Consider the following 5,986-nt stretch of genomic DNA (forward strand, 5'->3'; position numbering starts at 1 on the left):
ATCTGTTGTGCAATTAATATGCAACCATGGCTGAACAATAAGTGTCTTTAGCTGAAACATACTAAAAGGGACTGATTTCACTTTTTTCTTTGATCACCAGATACTTCTATCAGCTATGACCTTGGCAAGAGATCTAGTCTTGTGATTCTTATCCAGGCTAGATGATTTTTAAAAAGAGAGGACAGGAAAAAAAATCTTAGGAAAGTTATTTATACCTTTGGCATCACATAAAACATACATACCTCAGGGCAGTGGTGAAATCTAATTTTTTTTAATACCGGTTCTGTGGGCGTGGCTTGGTGGATGTGGTGTGGCTTGGTGGGCATGGCTTGGTGAGTGTGGCAGGGAAAGAATACTGCAAAATCTCTATTCCCTCCCCACTCCTGGGGGGAGGATACTGCAAAAAACCCATTCCCTCCCCACTCCTGGGGGAAGGATATTGCAAAATCCCCATTCCCTCCCCACTCCAGGGGAAAGATATTGCAAAATCTCCATTCCCACCCCACTCCAAGGGAAGGATACTGCAAAATCCCCATTCCCTCCCCACTCCTAGGGGAAGGATATTGCAAAATCTCCATTCCCACCGCTCTGGGGCCAGCCAGAAGTGGTATTTGCCAGTTCTCCGAACTACTCAAAATTTCTGCTACCGGTTCTCCGAACTGCTCAAAATTTCTGCTACTGGTTCTCCAGAACCTGTCAGAACCTGCTGAATTTCACTCCTGCCTCAGGGGCACTATTTTGGTCCAGTCATATCTGGATTTTGAGCACCAAGTCTGGGCATTGCATTCCAGTGAATGGAGCCTAGCCAAAGAAGTGGTGGGGCTAAGTCAACAAGACAAAATGGGAGTACAGAATCCCTCTGTGACGGAGATGGGCTCCTAAAAGCGATATATCAATAAAATTGGATTGCCTTTGCATTTACAAATCTGTGTAGGAGTTAAAGACTGTTTCAAGATCCAATCTCCGTCAGTCCCTGGGAACTTCTGAGCTTTTGGACTCTATTTGCTTTGGACTATTCTATATGTTGTTTTTATGTGCTGCCTTCCTATTGGTTGATTGGCGTGTTGATGGCTGACGATTGGCTGTCGTTTCCTTGGCAGCACAAGGGACTTGGCAGCATAAGAAAACAAAAGCCAATCACCGGCCATCAACACATCAATCAACCAATAAGAAGGCATCACGTAAATACTCCACATAAAATAGCCCAAAATACACATTCTGGAGAGACAGAAGTTCCCCGAGGATGGACTCCAGCACAAACCTGAAAGCTCAGAAGACTAACCCTCTGGTCAAAATGACTGACCCAGACTGGATCTTGCAACATTATCCTGAGACACGTATATTTGCCTTCATTTGTAGTTAAGACTGGGGCTGAAACATTCTCCTATAGAATTTCAGCCATGCTGATGAAAATTTGCATTGCTTCACTTCCAGGATAGGAAATACTTATACCAGGTATTGCATTTAGCTTTGACATTTCCGTTTTTAAAAACATTTGCAAATCTCTTTATCTCTTTAACCTTTAAAGGTCAATGATTTTATTTTTCATTTTTTTTCATATTTAATTTACTTGTTTCTGTTGTTTGCATTTTCTGTGTATATGTATGAATGAGTGGGTGTGGGTATCTGCATGTATGAGTATACATACACATACACACACACAAGCTTGCTCTTTGGGAAAGTAACTACCAAGAGGAGCACAATCGAGCCGATACACTGCACGTAAATGAAGGGAGTAAATGAAGAATATATAAATATAAATCAGTTTTCAGTATATATAATGGAGATAAATTATTACTATGCTTATCAGAGAGGCAGGCTGGTATAGTGACTGGAAGCTGGAGGATTGTGACTGTTAGTCCTGCCTTAGGTGCAAAAACAGGGATGTGGTGGCTCAGTGACTAAGACATTGAGCTTGCCAATCAAAAGATTGGCAGTTCAGCGGTTCGAATCCCTAGTGCCGCGTAATGGAGTGAGCTCCCGTTACTTGTCCCAGCTTCTGCCAACCTAGCAGTTCAAAAGCACGTAAAAAAATACAAGTAGAAAAATAGGGACCACCTTTGGTGGGATGGTAACAGTGTTCCGTACACCTTTGGCATTGGGTTATGCCGGCCACATGACCATGGAGACATCTTCGGACAGTGCTGGCTTTGAAATGGAGATGAGCACTGCCCCCTAGAGTCGGGAACGACTAGCACATATTTGTGAGGGGAACCTTTACCTTTACCTAGGAACAAAACTAGGTAAGTGACCTTGAGCCCTACCCCTCAACTCTAGGAAGAAGACAGAGGCAAACAACTTCTGAAAAGTTTGGTCTGATGGTGAAGGCACCTGGCTACAAAATGAGTTCTAGTCCCACTTGTGCCATGAAGGCGAGCTGGGTCACCCTGAGCCAGTCACTCTTGCCCAACTCATCTCACAGAGTTGTTGTTGTGGGGAAAATAGGTGGAGGAAGGTATGTTAGATATGTTCACTGCCTTGAGTTATTGTAAAAATAATGAAGACGAGATACAAATTAAACAAATAAATAATGAAATCAAAGTCACCAAAGAAAAACCCTTATCAGCTGAAGATGTAATTATTTATTCAAACTTCTGCTCAGTGGTGAGGGAAGGAAAGAGACAATTTCCTAATCTTCTCTGTATCGTTCCAATTTTAGTATATGTGCTGCCAAAGCAAGCACGAAAGAGACAATTTCCTGAGATGGTTGCTTCTGCTGTGTTTTGTGACAGAGTTGGGACAGTTAAGCTTTGTCACCCATATAATTAACTCTTGAAGTTTTATTTTTGAAGAAGACATTTAAAAAGAGAAGAAATGTCAAACATCCATAAGCAACCTTTTTTTTTCTCTTTGAGCCAAAATCCCTTGATGGTTACAATCTTCCTGTCAATTTGAAAAGCAACCAGGTCATTTTCAAGCTAATTGATCAAGAAGAAATACATGTAGAGTTCACATTCTTTTCTACAATGCCCATCTATCTTGTTGCGTCAAATTGCATCATATTCCAAATCAGATTATGAACTTTTGACAATTTCTATGTCACATATAGCATATACACCCTTGAAACTTTAGGATCTGTTTGGAAATGCTCATATAGAATTGCTCTCATAAATTTATCAAAGTTCATATTAGTGCTTTTCTTCAAGTTATTATAACACAAAGCTTTTAACAACAATGCCATTTGATATAACAATGTATACTTATTTACATGGCAAGCAGGGGATAAAAGATTTGCTTTCCATCATAGTCCAAATTGAAATTTAATTGCCTGTTAAAACTTAAATGTCAAATGCAAATCTTTTAGCAGGGGTGGTGATCTTCGCACATAATACGCGATAGCCCTATTTCTATGTAAATTAATTCTCTTTTTTTTCATTGTTTATGCATATGAGATTGTATGTTATTTTAAAATGCTTGTTTCTGCTGCAGTGGAAACATATGCACAAACTCGTATATGCACGAACAGATTTTGCGATGTAGGATGATCCAGTTTTAGATCTTCATATTTAAGATTTGCTGCAACCCCTTATTATCTTGCCTTTTGGGTAAGAATACCGTGCTTTGTAATCCAAACTGCAAAATGGCAATTAAAACGATAGCAATAGCACTTTAGACTCATATACCGCTTCACAGTGCTTTACATCACTCTCTAAGCTTTTTACATAGTCAGCATATTGACCCAAATAATCTGGGTCCTTATTTTACCGACCTCGGAAAGCTGAGTCAACCTTGAGCCTGGTGAGATTCGAATTGCTAAATTGCTGGCAGCCGGCAGTCAGCAGAAATAGCCTGCAGTACTGCATTCTAACCACTGCGCCACTGTGGCTCCACCACGATCATCAAATGTGCACATTACAGCATGTACAACAAAATAATTCATTATGAGATCAGCTTTTATTATGATCCGAAGAATATTTTTGAAGATTATTTTAACAGAACATGGCTATGTCCTCCTTGTATGCCTTTGGTTGACCAAATATGGTTAAGTCACAACTCTATATGAATGGGTGAAAGTCAAATTGGTCTTGGATAGCCATGGCAAATATTATCATTTCATTTTTAAAGTTTCAAAGTCAGTTTAGTCAGACTAAATAGGAACAGAACAGAAGAAGAACAGAAACAGACAAGAAATACTCATTTGCATTAGAGGGCCCAAACACAATTAAAATGAACTAGGACAACTGTGTTCATTTCAAATATATTCAATAAAAAAATCCAAACACAGGCTATAATGTGGAACCATTAAAACATCTGTGGCTGCCTCATGGGTGCAATTCAGCAGGTTCTGACAGGTTCTGGAGAACCGGTAGTGGAAATTTTGAGTAGCTCGGAGAACCGGCAAATACCACCTGTGGCTGGCCCCAGAGTGGGGTGGGAATGGAGATTTTTCAATATCCTTCCCCCAGGAATGGGGAGGGAATGGGGATTTTGCAGTATCCTTCCCCTGGAGTGGGGAGGGAATGGGGATTTTGCAGTATCCTTCCCCTGGAGTGGGGAGGGAATGGGGATTTTGCAGTATCCTTCCCCTGCCATGGCCACCAAGCCTGCCCACCAAGCCACACCCACAGAACCGGTAGAAAAAAAAATTAAATTCCACCACTGGGCTGTCCCCTCCTTTTGTTACGGGGAGGGAACATGGTGAAAATATTTTTAAAAACTATTAAATCTGATCCATTGAAACAAGATAGCTTCGATATTCTCGAAATATTGCTCAGAAAGATCAAGAATGGAGAAAAAAAAAAAACAAATTTCAAATGGTCCAGCAAAAAACCTATGGAAAAATTGCCAAGCCAATGTTCTCTGAAATCTCCATAGTGTGTATATACCCGCTTTGAAAAGTTCTAGATTAATTGTTTTCTGGACATATTGCATATGTGTGCATAGACACCTTGGGAAGAACTTTAAGGCACCGATCCATAAAAGCCATTCAGAATTGTACTTGCCCTCATGATTTGAAAAGATGTATGTCGTGTTAGCCAACAGGCTTCATCACGCGTCCCTTGAAATAGTTTTTGTAAACTAATATCTAATAGAAGGGACGTGGTGGCTGAGTGGCTAAGAAGCTGAGCTTGTCGATCGAAACGTTGGCAGTTCAGCGGTTCGAATCCCTAGTGCAGCTCCTGTTACTTCTCCCAGCTCCTGCCAACCTAGCAGTTCGAAAGCATGTAAAAAATGCAAGTAGAAAAATAGGGACCACTTTTGGTGGGAAGGTAACAGCGTTCTGTACGCCTTTGGTGTTGAGTCATGCCGGCCACGTGACCATGGAGACATATTTGGACAGTGCTGGTTCTTCGGCTTTGAAACGGAGATGAGCACCGCCCCCTAGAGTCAGGAATGACGACAACATATGTGTGAGGGAACCTTTACCTTTATCTAACCGATATGCAGCCAATGGTTACAGTTTTGAATGAAGGAAAAATGATTGTAAGCAGTTGGCCATTTGTCAATTGCTTTTCTCCCCTCCCCCACCCTCTCTCTCTCTCTTTTCTCTCTTTTAATCCCACACTTGTTTTGCTTAATAGCATACACTGGTCGATGGGTAGGATTTGAGAATAAAACCTACCTAGCTTGAAACTGGAAAGAAAGAAAAGAAAAGAATATTTTGAATTTCAAGAAAAGGTGGCAGAGATGAAACTTCAATTTATTTAAATATGACATGCAACTGTAGAGCTTCCGGAACTATAAAAGTGGAAATTTATAATGATTCCATCTTAATTTCATTAATTTAATGCATAAATTAGATATTTCACTAAGACAGACACCCAATTAAAACCCCTAATACTCTAATTAGCTTTAAAAGTCACACATCTAATTGATATGGCTGTCACAATTAATTTAAATACCAATCTCAACCTGGTCATAATGCTAAAACCCAATGAGCTTTGGAAATAATAATAATACATTTTAAAATCATATTTCATTGCAGTATGATTTTATTATTACTAAAGGAAACTATTGGAATAATATTTATGGGGGGAGTGTCCTG

The 5,986-nt window shown here is 40.1% G+C and overlaps 1 pseudogene; it reads right to left on the reverse strand.

Moving 5' to 3' along the window:
* Positions 1-2,629: 2,629 nt before the first annotated feature.
* On the reverse strand, positions 2,630-2,683 carry LOC148112287 (U6 spliceosomal RNA; annotated as a pseudogene).
* Positions 2,684-5,986: the final 3,303 nt, after the last annotated feature.

This window comes from Pantherophis guttatus, chromosome 11 (genome assembly GCF_059756535.1).
Source record: "Pantherophis guttatus breed Tessera chromosome 11, ASM5975653v1, whole genome shotgun sequence".
NCBI classification, from domain to species: Eukaryota; Metazoa; Chordata; class Lepidosauria; order Squamata; family Colubridae; genus Pantherophis; species Pantherophis guttatus.